This window comes from Mus musculus, chromosome 11 (genome assembly GCF_000001635.26).
Source record: "Mus musculus strain C57BL/6J chromosome 11, GRCm38.p6 C57BL/6J".
Taxonomy (NCBI): Eukaryota; Metazoa; Chordata; class Mammalia; order Rodentia; family Muridae; genus Mus; species Mus musculus.
Genome location: NC_000077.6, coordinates 75,796,125 through 75,815,642, shown reverse-complemented (window position 1 = coordinate 75,815,642; position 19,518 = coordinate 75,796,125). Strand labels below are relative to the sequence as shown.

The 19,518-nt window shown below is 48.4% G+C and overlaps 1 long non-coding RNA gene across 2 annotated transcripts in view; it reads right to left on the bottom strand.

Annotated features, from left to right (window-relative positions):
* Nucleotides 1-19,518, bottom strand: part of Gm12339 (predicted gene 12339) — a 58,104-nt gene that overhangs the window by 38,270 nt on the left and 316 nt on the right. The gene's annotated exons all lie outside the window — the stretch shown is intronic.

Below are 19,518 nucleotides of genomic sequence, written 5' to 3'. Positions count from 1 at the left end.
AAGAAAGAGCTGGTCTTGAAGAAAGCTCCATGGGCATTAAAGACTTAGTCCCTTGGCCTCAGTGAGCCAAGTCTCCAAAGTCTCCAAAGCAGCCCCGACCGGAGCAGGAGTAACAGCTCTGGCCTGATTGCACTGAAACTGCCCACCAATCCAGCTGGCCTCTCTCTGAGCTGGGACAAAGCTGAGGGGTTCCCCATAGTGCTGTGGAAGGTGTGGGGCCAGCCTCAGGCCTCATCTACCCCTCCCTTCACTCCTCTTGATAATGAGTAGCCCTGGCTGATTTCACAGGTGAGGATTAATCTGTTTACTTCACATATGAGCTAGCCAACCCTAAACATAATTGCAGATCTGAATGCAAATTCATTCAGCAGACACATAGTCAAACCAGTTACTCAAACGTGCTGTAGCTGCTCCTTCCCCACGAGTGCTCTACAGCCAAGTGGCCTGTGACCTTGAGTTTCCTGTTAAATGAAGGAAACCCTAGCCCTGCGTAAGTGGGTCTTTGGAGTATCCCACCCTCAAGCTAGAGGGAGGATGCTATCTGATCCCCTCAGGGGCAAGAATGGAGGAAAATCCCTTCAGCCAAGTCCTGCCTCAATCGCCATAGATCTTTGTGCTGAGTTGGGACCCACTCTGGAGGGAAATCAACCAGACTTTGTGTGGAGTGTATGTGTGTGTGTGTGTGTGTGTGTGTACATATACATGTGTGTGCTCATGTATGCCGATGACCACATATCAGAGCACATGCACATGTGAAGGATCTGCATCCATGAGGATGACACTTGATGTCTCCCTCCATTTGTGTGTGTGTGTATATGTGTGTGTTCATGTATGCCAATGACTACACGCCAGAGCACATGCACATGTGAAGGATTTACATCCATGAGGATGATGCTTGGTGTCTTCCTCCATTGCTCTCCACCTTAGTTTTGAGGAGTCTCTCTCTAAACCTGCAAATCACCAGGCTCGGCTCCCTGGCTAGCTAGCAATCCCCAGGGGTCCTCCTGTCTCTGCCTCTTTAGCACTGGAACTACAAGCATGTGCCACCACACCCAACTTTTACATGTGTTCTAGGGTTCAACCCAAGTCTTCATGCTTTCATGCCTCATTGCCAAATGAGCCTTCTCTCTAACCCTGCCAGCCAGACTTTTTAATAAAGACTTAAGGTTTATTGGCACAAGCATGCACACAGATCTGTGCCCACATGTGAAGGCAGAAGTGGATATCCTCTGTCTCTGTACGCCTAGTCCTTTGAGGCAGAGTCTCTCTGTAAACCTGGGTCTCTCTTTCCTTGAGTAGGCTGGAAACCAGTAAATCCCAGTGATCCTCCAGGCTCCACCCTGCTCAGAGCTGGAGGTACAGAGTGGACTCCAGCACCCCTCCAATAACCTAACTTGCTCTCAGTAGTTCCATTTACCTGGACACCAAGCCTTCAACATCAACTTTTGGGAGGAACACTTAAGAGTCAAACCATAATACGCCATCTCCTGAAGGTTCTAAACTTGTCAGACACTGAGCTCAACCTCCTTAGCCTTGCTCAGTTCACTGGTCCAGTGTCTGCGCTAGAGTCCTCTAGCCTTCTGGAACCTTCTCCCCATTCTTGCCAATGGCTTTGCCTTCCTTGGACACAATCTCACTCACATGCAGCTGTCAATCCCAGCATCTCATTGTCACCCCTGCCTCCACCAATCCATCAGAGGGAGCCCTATGGATCTCCACTGTACACCTACCTCCGGACTAGTAAGAAACCAAAAATAAAGTGCCCCCTGGCCTCTCCCTCAGCCCCTTCTTACTGTGTTCTAAGTCCCCTTTCCCACCACACATCTGCTGGCCACATCTCCCACTTACCTAGGTCCCTTTTAGGGCGGGAAATACTACTGCCAGGCCTGGAGATTGCCAAGCTGAAAATTCAAACAGCTAGGGATGGAATGGGCTCCAACAGTGTCAGCTAATGGAAATAACAGGATGATAAATAAGTCCAAGGGAAGAGTGATTTCCTTATAGCCTGCTTGGCTCAGAAAACACTGACTGTAGTAGAAATTGGAGGAGTCAGAGCCGAAACCTAGGAAAAGGAACACAAGCTTCCAGCCTGCCGCTGGTATTGTGGTCTCCAGACATGAATGACAGAGAGTGTTGGGGGAGCCCAGGCTGAGTGCACAGCTGGCCCCAAGGAGACATGTTCCCCCTCAGAGTCCCAGGCTACCGGCTAAGTGATGAGACTGCAGGTCACGGGCGGAAGCCATGGCCCCAGTCAGGACAGCTCACACATGGCTCTTTTCCCCAGCTCCGAGAATGACTCAACGTCAGACAAGTAACTTAACCTCTCAGAGCTCAGCTTTCCAGAAATAACAATAGTGAGGGCGACGTGAAGTAACCCATGACACACACTCAGGGTGGTGCACAGGAATGGCAGCTGTTGGGCTGCCCAGCCTCGACACCCTCTCCATCTGTGCCTGCTCCCATAAGCAGAGGGCACAGAACAACTGTTGGGGCCCAGTGCACCACAGCTGGAGGTGCCGGGCACTGCAGCGGGAATAGGAATTGAATGCAGGACCCTGAGAACACTTAGGACACCAGGCCTGTCTCAGAAGGACAGCTCAGAGTCATACAAAGCATTCATTCTGGGGGACTCAGCCTGACCCCCTGCCTCTCCCCAGCTGCTATGCACCTAAGCGGTTTCTCTAATCTCTAAGGCTTTCAAATAATTGGAAGTTATTATTTCCCTCACCCATCTGGATTTTGTTTGGTTTTATGATTCCCTTTTTAAAACTATTTATATATATTTGTATTTTGTGTGTGTGTGTGTGTGTGTGTGTGTGAGAGAGAGAGAGAGAGAGAGAGACAGACAGACAGACAGACAGACAGACAGAGACAGAGTGAGAGAAAGAGAGAGAGATACCACTATGACAGACAGAGAACAAGTTGCCGGAGTCTGTTGGCTCCTTCTACCACATGGGATTTGGAGATCAGGTTTGGCAGCAATACTCTTTCTCTGCTGAGCCATCTCACCAGCTCCTCTGGTTGCTTTTTAGGTTGTTTTATTGAAGAACACCTCTTTCTTTTTGTGCTGAGATTGTGCCCAAGGTCTTGTATGCACTCAGCCCTGAGCTGCACCCCAGGCCTTCTTAGGAAGCTTTCAAGGATGAACAAGGAACACTATTTTTCCAGTGAATATGTGTCTTGTAAATTTTGAGTTCTTTTCCAAGGTGCTTTGGAAGGAAGGAGGCCTCTGTACACACACACACACACACACACACACACACACACAAGCCCCAGGGAGGTGGAGTCTCAGCAAGCTCCTAAATGGAAGCACCAGAGGCCAGGAGCAGAGGGCTTCGCTGCTCTTCAGAAGCCAAGACCCCTGGGGAGGCCAGGACACTGGTGGATCAGAAATAATCAGGCCTGGCCAGGCCACTGCCCTCTGTGCTTGCAGCAAGGCCACATGCTGCAGGCTGCACCGAGCTCCTTCTGAAGCTAGCTCTGACTGCTTACAGGCCTTGATTCCTTCATTCCCAGCAATTGGCTGGCTTCCCGGGGCTGGAGCGGCCTTGAAGTTGACTGCTAGATAAGAAAAAGAGCTTTGCTCACTTTTGTTGTTGACTCAATCCAGTCAGAGCCAATAGCATGAAGACTTCAAACCTCCAAGGAAGTCTCCCTCAGCTGTGTTGTGTGGGCAAATTCAGGGCTGGATTACAGAGGCAAATGAAGTCCCAGCCATACTGAGTCTCCCAGGGAGAGCTGGATTGCAGAGGTGAGGTCCCAGCCATACTGAGTCTCCCAGGGAGAGCTGGATTGCAGAGGTGAGGTCCCAGCCATACTGAGTCCCAGGGCTGGATTGCAGAGGGGAGGTCCTAGCCATACTGAGTCCCAGGGCTGGATTGCTCACACTTTACCTTGTCAACTAACAGCTGGTGAGATGGCACAGTGGGTAAAGACTCTTGCCACCAAGCCCAAAGACCTCAATTGATTCCCCAGAACCCAAAACTCACATGGTTGTAATAGAGAATAGATTCCTAAAAGTTGTCCTCTGACTTTCACATGTTCCCAAGTATGCTGTGCACACATAACAAACTGACTTTTAAAAGTTAACTTGCGGGCTGGAGAGATGGCTCAGTGGTTAAGAGCACCGACTGCTTTTCCAGAGGTCCTGAGTTCAAATCCCAGCGACCACATGGTGGCTCACAGCCATCTGTAATGAGATAAGACGCCCTCTTCTGGTGCACCTGAAGACAGCTACAGTGTACTTATGTATAATAATAAATAAATCTTTAAAAAAAAAAGAAAGAAATGTAATTTAAAAAAAAAGTTAACTTGCCAACTAAGAATATAAAAATACCTACCAGGTGTGGTGAAACAGACCTATAATCTCATGATTTGAGAAGTCAGGCAGGAAAACCTTGAGTTCAAAGTCAGCCTGGGATGCATAGTAAAGACCTTGTCTAAAAACAGGTGGGGAGAGAAGAATATAAAACCATAACTATATATAAAGCCAATCTCATTTCAGGGAAAAGGGGATCAATTTGTGAAAACGGCTGTCTTAGTCTCTAATGTGCTCCACTTTCCTATGCTTTTGCACCTGCATCTGGGTCGAGTGACAAGGTCTCATCAGAACCCTGTCAGCTTGGCCCAACCTCCCTGGGCAGAACCGTGCCTTGGGAACCAGATGCCGGAATTCCTGGGTTCCAGGCTTGGGATAACCCATTGCCCAGTCTGGGCAAAATCCCTGTCCATACACAGCCTGGTTTTGAACCTACTCTTTCTGGAACAGGATGCTGTAGATGTCTCTGTGCCTCAGTTTCCCTCATCCTGGCATGTGCAGCAATCACTACGCTTACCCCCCATGGACTCTAGGGCAGACTGTGTGTGCTCACTCCATGCCTGAGGTTGCATTTCAGCTCGGCCCCTCCAGCCTTCTGCAGCTCTGCGGAGTTCAGAGTCCACTGATAGGACTGGGTGGAAATGTGCAGGCCAGCTGAAGAGTTGCTGGATCCCATTTCTGAGAGTGTAGAACCAGCCAGTCCTGAGATCATGCCAAACTCTGCTTCCAAAGCACCTGAGCAGAAGCTGGGACCTTGAGGCCCAGCCCCACAGATGGAAGGCACCCTTCATGTAAAGACTCTATCAGAGCTCCACCAGAGGACCCCATCACCTACTTACCACCCACCATCTCAGACATACATTATCCATACATATGCCTAAGCATATGCAAGCACACACACAAAGAACAAAGAAGCTCTCAATACCAACTCTCACTAGTTTGAGTGTTTATAGAATAATGTGTGTATAGCTGAGTTCATGTCTGTGCCTATGTGGGCACATTTGTGTGGATGTGCATCTATATGGCTATATGTACCTATATTACATATGTGCCCATGTGTGTTTACACACATTCACATGCAGACCTGACGTGCCTCTTCCCATCCCTTGACACTCATCTCACCATACTTTCTTCACCTGTTTCCTTCTCTGCCACAAAAAAGGCAAGTGGGCCAAACATGGTGGCATATATGTGAGGCTGAGCCGAAAGGACCATAAGTTCAAAGCCAGCCTGGGCCACATATATAATTCCATGTTTGCTTGGGCTATAATACTATGTCTCAAATAAATAAATAAATAAATAAATAAAACAAAAGGGCCAAGCAGAGTGGTCCACACCTATAATTCCAGCACTTGGAAGGCTGAGACAAGAGGATTGCTATGAGTTCAAAGCCAGCCTGGGCTGCATAGCAAGTACCAAGCCAATTAGGGACACAGAGCAAAACCCTGGGGGCAAGGGAAAACAAAACAAAACAAAACAAAACCAGAAAGTAAGAAGGAAGCAAAGGAGACCAGCCAGGGGTTAGCCATGCTTGTGAGTCACACAGGTTTGGTCCAAGTCCCAGCTCTGCCACTGTCCCTGGGGTCTCCAGCAGCCACACAACTATTTAAATCCATTTATCATTTGAGTGGGATCACAGCATTTGCAGGGCCCCCACTCCAGCAGTGACAATCTATGGTCCCGGGTCTGAGTTGCCGATGGGCTGGCCTAGGGCTCAGCCTGTGTGTGGTGGTATCTGGGTGACCTTCGGCAGCTTCTTGTCCTCCTCTATGCCTCCGTCATTGTCTCCAAAATTCGCTATTTCTGAGCTGTCCTGAGGACTAACTGAAGTAACATAATGTTCCTAGAGCATGGGGTGGCACCCACCAGGGGCTTCCTGAGGGACAGGAATCAAAATCTGTCCAAAAAGCACTTGAAGCCCAAGGGAGAAAAATGGAATGCATCTGGCCGCCTTGGGAGGGATGGGGTTGTTCTAAAACCGGATTCTGCTGATGGATGCTCAGCTCTGAACGCTTACCCAAAGTAAGCGCTTGGTTGTATACTTGGCTTATGGTGCATAAATTACACCTCAGTAGGGCAGCTTTTAAAAGACCATCTAGAGATGGGTAAAAAACTCACTGTGCAGAGTAATAGGTCCAGGAGTCCTGTCGTTTATGCAAAGTTTTAAACTATGAAAAATAAATTTACATGTTAAAAATACACAGCTTGGCCTGGCATGGTCTATGTGAGTTCAATTAATGGGCCTGCCTCTTGGAGTGGGGCTGGAACACAAGAAGGGAAATTTTTATCTGTAGTACTTTAGTGTATTTATATTTGAATTTATTTCATTTTAAACCAAATATTCACTTTAAGTTTTTAATTCTCTCTCCACCCTGCTGTGTGTGTGTGTGTGTGTGTGTGTGTGTGTCTGTCTGTCTGTCTGTCTGTCTGTCTGTCTATACACTTTGTGGGGGGGGGGTATGTATACACTTGTGTGGATGGGTGTCTACAGAGGCCAGAAGAGGGCATCAGATTCCCTAAAGCTGGAGCTATAGGTACTTGTGAGCCCCCTGAAGTGAGTACTTGGAACTGAACCTGGGTTTTCTGGAAGAAGAGCAAGTGTTCTTCATCTTCATTGCCATCTCCCTGGGTTGGTTGGTTTGTTTCTATTTTGTATGCTTCTGTAAGGCCAGGAGAAGGGCTGGAAAGATAGTTCTACACATATGGACTGTTCTTGTAAAGACCTGAGTTTGGTTCCCAGCACCCACTTCAGATAGCGCACAACTGTCTGTCACTCACTCAGGCTCCAGGAGATCCGATGACCTTCTGACCTCTGAGGGCACCCACCCACTGCACATAGCCACAGATATATCCACATAATTAAAAGTAAAAATAAATCTAACTTAAAAAAAGAAGACCAGGGATTCCAGGCAGAGGTATCATAAAGATCAGAGTATAATGTGAGAGACCAGTCCAGGAGAGGTACCCAGGGGACTCATCTCATGCCTGGGAGTCAGCGCACTGATGTGTACTGTGCTGGGGGTGGAACCCAGGGCCTTTGGATGCTAAGCCCACATTCTGCCGCTGAGCTAGCTATCAGCTTCACACTCATAATGTTTTATGTTTAAAAAAAAAAACTCTAAAAAAGATGAAAATACTGATTTTGGTGGCTAGGTTTTTGAGTTTACTATGTCAGTGTAATCCTGCGTATCAAAATTCAAAATAACTCAAACAAAATAATTGCCTTCTGAGAGAGGATGAAGGCTCCAGATGGAATCTGCCAGCTTTGGGAGATGTATATGTTCTTAAATGTTTTATTATGAAGTAAATATCTGGGTTGAAAAGGAAGGTAATGAGCGAGAAGCCCTGACTAGCTCCCCCACCACCATGATCCTGGGGCTACCCTGGCTCTCTCCAGTGCCCAGGGACAGCCCGCCCGCCCCTTAGGCTCTCAAATGATGGTGAGTGCCAGGCAGATGCTGCTAAGGGGCCTCAGACAGCCTCTCTGACTTCCCAGGCTCTCGCCTGACGGATGACCCTCCACTCTGCCTCCTCCTCCCTCTAAATGCTGCTGTCTCCAAGGCCACCTGCTGGAGTGGGAGAGAGCTGGTGCGGGCAGGGAGGAGCAGGGCTGGTCCAGGGCTGGGGGCTCTGCAGGCTTCTCCTCCCAGATGCCCATCTGTAAACCTGTGACCAGGAGCAGCTGCCTCCTATCACTGTGAGTCGAGTGCCCATCAGCTGGGAGACAGTCAGTGCTAAGTTCCTGTCTCCAAGAAGCTTGCAGACATTAAGCAATAAACAGGAGGGAACACAGCTGCTTTCTACGGCCCTCTCTGGCATCTCTAGGAGCTGGCCTTGAGCTAAGACCCACAAAATGAAAAAGGGACATCTTGAGGTGACTTGACGGGAGGATGTCCCAGGAGTGGGGAATTCGATGGTACGAAGGCCCTGAGACATGTCTGGGTTTCAGTAGTGTACAGGCTTAAGGCACGAGATGGAGGTTAGGACAAAAAATAAACAGAGTTAGATTCTTTCTAAGGACTACGCATTCTCTGGTTCTGTCAGAGGTGGCTACAAGAACCAAGGGGCCAAGGGAACAACCCCTGAAAGACCCCTCTGTGGCCTGGATGGGGTGGACTTCAAGCCCTGAGCCAGATATGGCCAGAAGTAGCGCTGCTGTAGGGTCCTGTGGCAGTAGGTGAAGAGGCAGAAGTGCCAGCATCATGAGGCCTAGGTCTACAGCTGCAAGCTGGCCATCAAGAGCACCCAGGTGCTGCACAGAGGGAATGGGACATCAGTGGCAGCTGATATGCAGGGTGCAGCATCCGGTTGGAGCTTCCGGGGTAAGTGAGGGAATTGCATGGTGACAACAGAGGGCAGAATAGGTCTGGGTTGGGTAAAAGGAAAAGGTGGTAAAAACCCAGTTCATCTTGGATCTGTACAAAGAGGAGCAGGATCTCAGGTGAGAGCAGGCCTGAGAGCAGCAGATGGGAGAGCCCAGCCTTTCCTTGGACAGTCCCGAGGAGCCTAGGAAGACAGCTAGAATCTCTCCCCTGTGGGAGGACCCCGGGAAACAAAAGCATGGGGCATCCTACCAGTGGCCAGCATCCTGGGCCCTGACCGCCTCCATCCCAGCTGCCAGCCGGACACCCTAACTCAAGGGACTGCAGATCAAGTGATTGACATGTTAAAATACTGTTTTTCACATGATACAATTAAAATTTTTTGTGGGTGGCAGACTTTTTCCTACTTCTTTTTATTTGTTTGTTTTTCCGAGACAGGGTTTCTCTGTGTAGCCCTGGCTGTCCTGGAACTCACTCTGTAGACCAGGTTGGCCTTGAACTCAGAAATCCACCTGCCTCTGCCTCCCAAGTGCTGGGACTAAAGGCGTGAGCCACCACGCCCGGCTCCTACTTCTTTTTTTAATTGTGGTAAAACAGGTTCAGCATAAACTGTGTGTAGTGGCTCACACCTGCAAACCCAGCACTCAGAGGGCTAAATGAGGCGAGGCAGGGCTTTTTAAACAAACAAATGGGATAACACAGAATGTACCATTGAAACCATTTGTTTAAAGCTTGAGGATGATTGTGTTTGTTTGTCTGTCTGTTGCTTTATGTGTTTGTCCGTCTGTTGCTTTATATGTGTGCATGTCTGCCTGCATGAGATCGTGTACCATACATGCAGGAGCCCATCAGAGCCCCTGGAACTGGAGCTAAGAATTTGAAAGAAAACAGGTAGTGCGTGCTTTTAATCCCAGCACTCAGGAAGCAGAGGCAAGTGGATCTCTAAGTTTCAGGCCAGCCTGGTCTACAGGGTGAGTTCCAGGATAGCCAGGGCAACAGAGAGAAACCTGGTCTCAGGAAGGAAAAAAGAGAAAGGAAGGAAGAAGGGAGGGAGGGAGGGAGCGGGAGGAGAGGGAGAGGGTAAAGAAGAGAGGGAAAAGGAGAGAGGGAGAGAAAGGGAGAGAGAAAATAGGCAGGCAAACCTTTGAGCTGGCATGGAAATCAAGCAACCACAAGGCAAAAGTGAGGGTAGCTTCAGGGAAGAGGGAGAAAGGCCAAAGTGCTAAAGAAAACATGCATAGGTTTTGGCCAGTTTCTGAAAGAAAGAGATAAAGAAAAAATACCTTTCTGAAAAGCAGGCTGACTCAAAAGCTCTGTGTGGCCAGTGCTGACTCCGTAAGCGGTTGCCCATCACAGCCATTTAATGTGAAAAGACCAGTGTGCTCCCAATGCGGCTGTGTCATCAGCATTATCCATTTCCAGAACCTTCTGGAACCTTGCACTCATGAAGCCCTTGGGATACTATTTGGACTTATTTTTGTTAATCAGATAATGCATGCACGTGGTGAAAATGGACCCCACAAAAATATCCCTACACCCCAGTTCCCTCCCAAATGAATGACTCTTTAGTTTCCTATCAATTCTGTCGAAGCTGGCCTCTCCATGTATAGAAGAGTGGGCATATGTGTCATCCTTTTTGTATACGCAAAGGAAACACTGTTTATGCCGCTTACTTGTTTTATTTACTAGTAAATTTGGGGCCAGTGATACGGCCTAGCAGATAAGAAGCTTGTCGCCAAACCTAGTGACCAGAGTTCAGACCCCAGAACCCACATGGTGTAAGAGAGGACTCCCCCAGGTTGTCTTCCCAAATACACACACACACACACACACACACATAATAAATTAAATTAAATTAAATTAAAATGTGGTTAAATGTTTTAAAATAGTAAATCTGAGCAAATAACAAACTGTTAGAACATCAGAACTTTGGGCTGGAGAGATGGCTCTGTGCTTAAGAGCACTGACTGTTCTTCCAGAGGTCCTAAGTTCAATTCCCAGCGACCACATGGTGGCTCACAACCATCTGTAATGGGACCTGATGCCCTCTTCTGGTGTGTCTGAAGACAGCTACAGTGTACTCATATACATAAACCAAATAAATAAATCTTTAAGAACTTTTGGAAAAAAAAAAAAAGAGCATCAGAACTTCAGTGTAGCTAACGTATCAGCCTACACAGACCTACTTCACTCTTTAAAAATACTTTTTGTATTTCTTTTCTCATTTATTTGTTGAAGGAGCCCATTTGAGCTGCAGCATGCATGTGACAATCAAAGGATAACCTGGGTAAGTGGGTTCTCTCTTTCCACCATGAAGGTTCTAGGGATAGAGTTCAGATCATCAGCCCTGCTTCTTCATCCTGAAGGCTGTCTGATGCTCCTTCCATACAGGAGAATGATAGATACTGTTGAGTGAGACCTGTGATGACTTTCAACTTGAGACATTCATCTATTGGTGCCACATACCCACCATCAGCAGCAGACGTGAACTAGCATGAGTTAAAAGGGCAAATCAAACATCCGTAAAACTCTTGAATATCTTCTGGACCAATGGAAATCCAAGTCTGAAACTACAAGTGTTTAGAAGGACTTGGAGTGACAGGGAGTGAATGGCCGGTAGGAGTAGAAGTCATTGTAATCATTTTGGAGAGAAGTTTGGCAATATATAATCAATCTAAAGATGCATGATCCTGAGCTGGCAAAATAGCACAGTGGGAAGATGCACTTGTCAAGCAAGCTTATGACCTGAGTTCAATTCCTGAAACCCACATGGTTGATGAACCAACCCCACAGTTGTCCTCTGACTTCCACATGCATGCCATGGTATGCATGCTCTCTCTCTCTCTCTCTCTCTCTCTCTCTTTCTCTCTCTCTCTCACACACACACCATGATATATACATTATAATAAATAAACACACTAATAATTTATTAAAAGCCACACAATCCTAGAGCTTAACAATCATCTATTTGGGAAATTTGAAAGAAATATCTTTATATGGAACCGAGAAACAGGACTGGAGGTGTGTAGCATGCTCCAGGGCTTGAGTTTGGTTCTCCAGCTCCACAGAAAGAAAAGGAAAAAGAAATGAATAGTGATAAGCATTATAAAGTATTGGTGATAGCCAAGCAAAGAGATCAGCTTAACTGCTCAAAAACAGAGGAAAGGAGAAAGATCGTATACTGTGTTCACCTTGTGGGACAATTTGTAGTGGTGAGAGCAAACTGTAGCTATATACATAGCTGGAATAAATCTTAGAAACAACAATGAAATAGTAAGAAAACGAACTAAGGCTGGGTGTGGTGGCACATGCCTTTAATCCCAGCACTCAGCAGGCAGAGGTGCGTGGATCTCAATGGGCTCAAGGCCAGCCTGGTCAACATAAAAGTTCTCACTAAATAACCAGGCTATATAGAGACATCCTGTCAAAAGAAAGGAAGGAAGGAACAAAAGGGCCAGTGAGATGGCTCAGCAGGTAATGGAGCTTGCTCTCAAGCCTGACAATGTGAGTTCAATTCCCTAGAACCCACACAGTAAAGGGAGAGAATCAATCCCTGAATGTTGTCTCTCACTTCATATGCATCACAGTACACACGCCCACACATACACACAAACAAATAAATGTAAGAATAAATAAATTAAAGTCCAGGCACCGGTGGCACATAGCCATTGTAATGTGCATTACATTGGCAAATTATCAAGTGGGAAGGAAACGTTAAGCTCTGGAAACAAGATTTGCCTAACTCCACTTAAGACCTAAGCCATGTTTGCGCCAAAGTATCCTTCAATGTCTTGACAGGAAAATGGGACGGAGAAGGAATATTATATCAAGATTTTAAATACATATGTAGTTATTTTTAAGTATATAAAATATAGAATGTATCATTTTAGTCACCTCAGTGGGTTGCTGTGGGTCAAAGCCACACAGGACCTACTGAATGCCAGGCCATCCTCTGACAGTGCTTCTTGTCACCACCCTCCATTTTAACATAGGTGTGTGTTTCAGTCGTGCTAACCAGGATCAAAGGTTGTGCGACTGTCATTATTATCTGTGGAGCTTTTTTCTTCAGCACCTTGAAGCTCTGTACCACTTAACAATAACTCCCCTTGGTGGCATGAATGAATTGGAGCCATAGACCTATCGGGAGTGGCATTATTGGAGGTGAGGCCTTGTTGGAGTGGGTGTGGCCTTTTGGAGGAAGTGTGTCACAAGGAGTAGCCTCCAGGGTTTCAGAAGCTCAAGCCAGGCCCAGTGTCTCTCTTCCTGCTGCCTTCGGATCCAAATGTAGAACTCCAGCTACCTCTCCAGCACCATGTCTGCCTGCATGCCACCATGCTTCCTGCATGATGATAATGAACTAAACCTCTGAATGTAAGCCAGCACCAATTAAATGTTGTCCTTTATAAGAGTTGCCATGGTCTTAGTGTCTTTTCAATAAAATCCTAACAAAAACATTCCCCGTTCTCATAATTTAAAACCAAACAAAAAACAGGATCTCATAGCTCTGGCTGGTCTCCAGCTTGATACGTAGCCAGAGATGGCCCTCCTGCCCCCACATCCTTTGTGCTGGGATTACTGGCATGAGCCGGCACACCCAGTACATTTGCAGCTGCTAAAGACCAGGTCTTTCTGTATTACCCAAACTGACCTTGAACTCCTGGGCTCAAGCAATTCTCCAGCCTCAGCCACTGGGTGCCTGAAATGACAGCCATGTGCCATCACCACAGGCTCCTTCCTGTGTTTAGTTTTCCAAGGAACTAGAACGATTTATTTTAAAGGTGGCTGATGGGCATAGACATTCTTTCCTTTAGATCCAGGTGTTTTTGTATAAGGGAAGCATTCTTTAAACGTAAGAAGTGAAGTGAGCTATAATTGAAAGTTCTTGCTTGCATTGTTAATACTTCTGAATTGCATCATTAATCTGAAGCCATTTGCCTTGAGTTTCAAAATTATTAGTTTGGTTTTCTTCCTGCCCCTCCCCCACCCAGTACTGGAGAATCAAACCCTTCACACATTCTAGGCAAACACCCTGCCTATGAGCCACACCCTCAGGCCCCTGTGCCTGCCATTCCAACCCATTTACAATACTGCAATGTTTAGTCCCATGGGGAAGATTCCTTAAACCAAAGCCCTGAACCCTCGAACCCTCGAACCCTTGAACCCTCTAACTGGAAGTGATGACTGATGGGTGCTGTCCCAACCTAAGGCTCAGGCCACACCTTCCCAACCACCATGGGTCATATCTGGGGGTTCCCAACAACATAGCACTGTGTCTTGTGGGCCATCTGATCTCCCATAAAGATGGTCTGACTTCAAGCTGTCTCTTCTGGCAGGTGAACCCGCCTCTGTCCAGCCTGGCCGCCTATGGTCTGGCCAGAGCAGAGGAACAGAGTCTGGATCCTGGCCAGGGTAGAGGGACAGGGCCCAGTTCTGGCTAGTATAGAGGGACAGGGTCTAGTCCTCCACCTCCAATGTGTGGGGTCCAAATATCAATAAACTTGGCTGTTGAGTCCCAGGTCTGCCTCGTGGAACATGGAGCCAGGCCCTCCATCTCTCTAGGCCTCAAGTTCTAGAGAACAAGGCGGGTGAGGGGCTTGAAGACCCACACTCTACAGGTGTTGTAGGAGAGAGGGAAGACCAAGCCCCTCTCTGGGCTCTTTAGCTCATTAGCAATGCTCCTGAGCATTCGACATCTGCAAAACCTCATTAGGTAACTGCTAACTCATCCCTTCTGCTAGGCCTAGCACTCATAAATGTACTGTGACGAGGGCGGTGTGTTTATGAGAAGAGAATATACACGATAAATTAGCCGGCATTTTAATATTGCTTAGCACATTGTTCGCCCTGCAGCAGACACCATCTATATGGCAAACACTGACGCTGACTGGCTTGGGTCGGCACTCAGGTCAGTGTAGGTGAAGGTATAAGGAAGAGAGGTGTCCCCAGAGTGAGTGCCTGACTCCCATCCCTCCTGATTTACCCTCCACAGTCCAGAATCTAAAGAGATGCGGGGCTTCATTTCTATGGCAGCCCCCTGCAGACTGCAGTGCAGAGCTATTGCAGAGGACATACTGGGTAAACATTTGTTGAAGTGTGGAGTCATGAATAAATGAACGGACAAGAACCCCTGGACGGTGCCTCTCCACCAACCAGCAACGGTGTTTGGAGTTGCTCTGCCGGACTCTCTTTTGGGTTAAAATTCCCCATTAATACAAAGAAAGTTCTCTCAGTCCAGCCTTGCAAGAGCTCCTTCAGTAATCAGAGAAAGAAGAGCAAGCTGTGAGTGTGGGGAGTGGGGGAGTGGGCAGGAACCAGCCACAGCCTTCCCTCCCCCATGTACACAAATACTAGCTAGGGACACCAATCAAAGATGTCCAGCCAACTGCTGAGTAGAGGCGGTTTTCTCAATCATGCATCCTGTGATCCCAGCACTAGAGAGGCAGGAGCAGAAGGATCAGCTCAGCTACATAGTGAATTCCAGGCTATCCCGGACTACCTGAGACTCTGCCTCAAAAAAGGAAAGGAAAAAAAAAAAAAAAGTGCAGCAGTGGTGACATACAACTTTTAATCCCAGCAGTCGAGAGGCAGAGGTAGGCAGATCTCTGAGTTCAAGGCCAGCCTGGTCTACAAAGTGTGTTCAGGATAGCCAGGGTTACACGGAGAAACGCTGTCTCCAAAAACAAAAACAATAAAAAAGGAAGAGGGGGAGGAGGAAGAGAGAGAGAAAGAGAGAGGAAGAGAGGGAGAAAGACAGACATATTGTCTACTAAAAGGAAAGGTATTCACTGTTTAGTCTGGACCAAAAAGAAGGCCAAATCAGACTCCCAACTCTGACTTTGCCAAATCTTTCTAGAAATGCCCCCACAATTCCTGTTAGGCACCTATTTCCTCAGGTCAGAGTTGCTAAACACTGAGAGGTGCTGTCAGTGGTGTGTGTGACAGGTGTGAACCGTGATGGGGGGCCACCTGCAGCTTGGGCATCATGGTATCAAGCCATTAGCACCTTTTAACCCAGCAATTCCCAGCCTTGGCTGTGCGTAAAAATAATCTAGAGGTGTTTGTTTAGACACATCCGAAAGTGCACTCGCCTATTCTGGGTCAGTGGGTGTGAGGTGGGGCCCCGGAATCTGCATTATTCATAACCATTCGTCAAGGTGGGACAGACAGCCCAGCCATCCTTTGTGAAGTCTGTTTTATTGGCAGAGGGCCTTTGAGAGAGTCTGCAGGGGAGAGAAAACTGCACTCTCTGAACCTTGCCGGGGGAGGGGGGAAGTTCTGCTGCGGAGCCCCAGCAGCATGATTGATTAAACTTGGACATATCCAGCTGCGTGGAGATCCCCACCCCTCCACCCCACCCCCACCACCTCCCGCCAGCTGGTACTCAGCATTGGCAAGAACATTCGCTTCTCGGTAGGTTTCTAGTCTATGTCCTTCCTCACTTGGTTCTGGCAATAGACAGAGCAACTGACTGCATTCACCCAAGAGAGAAACTGAGGCAGGCAGGTAGCATAGGATGGTGTATGCACGGGAGAGACAGGGCAAGCATGCCGACTGCCTGCCAGGTAGTGTGCTAGGCATCTTCTATCCAGATTCCTTCTAAATCTCGGACTGAAGCCAATCACACAAAGTCAGGCACAGTCAAGGGCCGGAAGACCGGAGCTTTCGACTCCAAGTCTGTCTCAGTCCTAACCCTTGGTCTTTCCAGAAAATGGACTTTTCTCTGGATGACAGTACTTCCGCACCTCCCTCTGTGGGGTCCCACCCCATGTCAGCAGGGTTCATGAGTGATCAAACTCCGACTCAGAATGGGCCTTCATTCTGCCAGCTACCAGAGCCTGGTCCACATACCATCTCTTCAGCGGGTATCTTAGGGTTCCCTGGCTCAAAGCTAAGACCTTTTCCCCACTTCTTCTAGATTTTTCCTAAGAGCTAGCTCCTACAGGGCGGAGAATTGTGAGCTGCTCTTCCAGAAAGCCACTTTTGGTCAGACTCTCCTCCACCCCACTCTCCCCATGAGCCCATGAGTCAGACTTGGACTTAAAAACAACACAGGGTCAGGAGTTGGTATAACCAGGCTCCTATATCCAGTCCCAGTTGCCAGACACTTGATCACTTGAAGCTTCAGTGTCCCTATTTGCAAGATGGTACCACCTCTTCTTGTCCCCACCCACCCAAGGACATGTGGAGACTGTCTGCTTTTTTTGATACCCATGTCACAGCATAATCATTTTATGATGTAGACACGTCTGACATAGGAAAAGTCACAGTGTGTGTGTGTGTGTGTGTGTGTGTGTGTGTGTATGTAAGGTCTAAGCCCCTTCGGTCCTCCTACAACGACAGCCTCTGAGACCAGGTTCTTATCTCTCTCCTTAGACTCAGACCCTCAAGAAGGCTGAGTGGGCTCCCCCAGCAGCCAGACTACCAGGCCAGCTTATTCTCCTGTAATCCCTGAATCTTGGCCCCTCAACCCCTACCCCCACTCCATCTGGCTGTCCCCATCCAAGAAGCCTCATGGGGATCCTTGAGAACAGGGCTTCACCTGGGCAGCCAGCTCCACTCTGAGTCGCTTCAGTTCTGCAGGGTGAGGAAGGAAAGGCAGGGGAAGGGAGAATGGAAACATGGGTTGGGGGAGTTGTTGTTTGAGATGGGGTCTTGATGTCTAGTCCTGATTGGTCTAGAACTCACTGTGTAGACCAGGCTACCCTCAGACATGAGGCAATCCTTGTGCCGTTGTTTCCTGAGTGCTAGAATTTGCCACCATATCCAGTCCTCTGTTAGGTCTTAATTGCAGTTCTCAGCAACCAACAATCACCCTGATTTGTTCTCTGTGCCTGGGCCTCAATTTCCTGAGCTGTGAAATGGGAACAAGAATCTCTGGCTCTACGATGGGCAGTAAAAGAATGCAAGAAAGATGGCAGAGGAGGACATGGTTTCCAAAGATAGGCATGATCACTCAAGCACGAAAGCCAGGCCCATGGGAGCAGGCTGTAATCCAGTCTGCAAGAGGTCTAAGCAGAGGGGTTAGAGGTTGAAGGTCAGCCTGAGTTAGGGTGAGTCCAAGGCCAGCATGAGCAAATTGGTGAGACCTTGTCTCAAAATAAGAAATCTAAAGAGGACTAGATACAGATTCAAGATCAACCTCAGAATGAGTTCAAGGCCCTCTGGACAACTCAGCGCAACCCTTTCTCAGAATAAAAACTACAGAGGGCTGGGGTGTCCAGCTTAGTGGTTAGAGTGTGCCTAATGTGTATGAGAGAGCCCAGGTTCAACTCACAGTCCCACAAAGAAAACAGGAAAACCAAAAAGAAGGGAAAGAAACCACACAATTCTCCATTCTTCTCAGTGAGTCTAGTCTCTAACAGGAAGGAGGAATCATGAGGAAGTCATGTCATCTTGTCATACTCAAGGCTCATGGAGGGCCTCCCCACACTGCTGGGAAATCAGAATTAGTCCCATTTGACAGATGAGAAAACTGAGACACAGGGGCTCCAATGACCCCACCTGAATGATGCAACTGAGAGCAACAGGGAAGGCCCTCTCCTCTCCTAGCTCCAGCCCTCACCTTGCATCAGTCATCATCCCAGGAGATCCCTGTCCTGGCCTGCTTCCCTCTGTTCATCCTGACCATGCCCCAGTCCAAGTCCTCACCCAGCCTGTTCTGGGTTGACACTCTCATATTAGACTCAGTAGGGCAGTGGGTCTCAACCTTCCTAATGCTGCGACCCTTCAATACAGTTCCTTGTGTTGTGGCAACTCCCAACCGTAAAATTATTTTCATTGCCACTTCATAAGCGTAAGTTTCCTACTGTTATAAATTGCCATGTAAATCTCTGTGTTTTCCCATGGTCGAAATCGACAGTCCGCCAAGGGGTCACAGCCCATGGGTTGAGAACCTTGACAAAAGAGGGACACAGCCAAAAATGATAAGCCTCTCCCACGCGTCAGTGAAAACCAGAGTAAACAGGGTTCCATCCTCGCCGGCCCAGGGCTTACTGGAGATGCATCTGCACACGCAGCAGCCTGCTCCCAGCACAGCTGTTCCCTGAACTGCGGCAGGGATTTGCCTGGCATGGGAGGCACAAGTGTGGGCCAGGCAGCACCTTGCCTTTACACCTGAACTCAGTCATCACCCCAGGAGATCCCTGGCCTGGCCTGCTTCCCTCTGTCCATCCTGACCATGCCCCGGTCCAAGTTCTCACCCAGCCTGTTCTTCTGGGTCTTTTAAGCCACTCAGGGACTGAGTGAGGAGTCTGGCCCAGGTCATAGACGCTCCTGTTTACATGTGACCTGAGAGGAAGTAAGCAGACTGTCCCAGCAGTGTCCTGGGACAGCCCAGGGTACACTTGTCCTGCTAGGAAGTAAACAGCCTGTTCCCTGGCAGGGTAATCCTGTGGCCTACCTACCTGCCTCTACAAAGGAGGGGATTTTTTGAGGAGTTCCTATCCACATCCCCAAATGGCTTCTATGGCTATTATGGGTTCTGTGAGTTGAGCCCAGCACGGAAGACTGCCCTGGGCATCCTTGCGAACATGTGTCTCTTGTATGTATTTTGCATGCTGGGGAGGTGCACCATGCCTTAGCATCCACCAGTGCATGTGTCTGTAGCCTGGAGCCCGGAATGGGTGATCTTTTCCACTGAGTGTCTCTACACACATTTGTGTGTCTGTGTGTGTCTGCACGAGAGTGGAATGCAGCCCCTCATGGGCTGGCACCCAGTCTGCGAGCCTAAGTGAGGCAAAGGCTCCGAGTGGCCCTGCGCGTCTCCCGCGTGTGTGAGCGCGCCGTGTGAGCGCGAGGAAGTGGTTGCTCTCCTGGCTCGCTCGCTCCCTCGCTCTCTCCGTGCCCGCCAGCCCGCCCGCCCGCGCGCGCAGCCCGCAC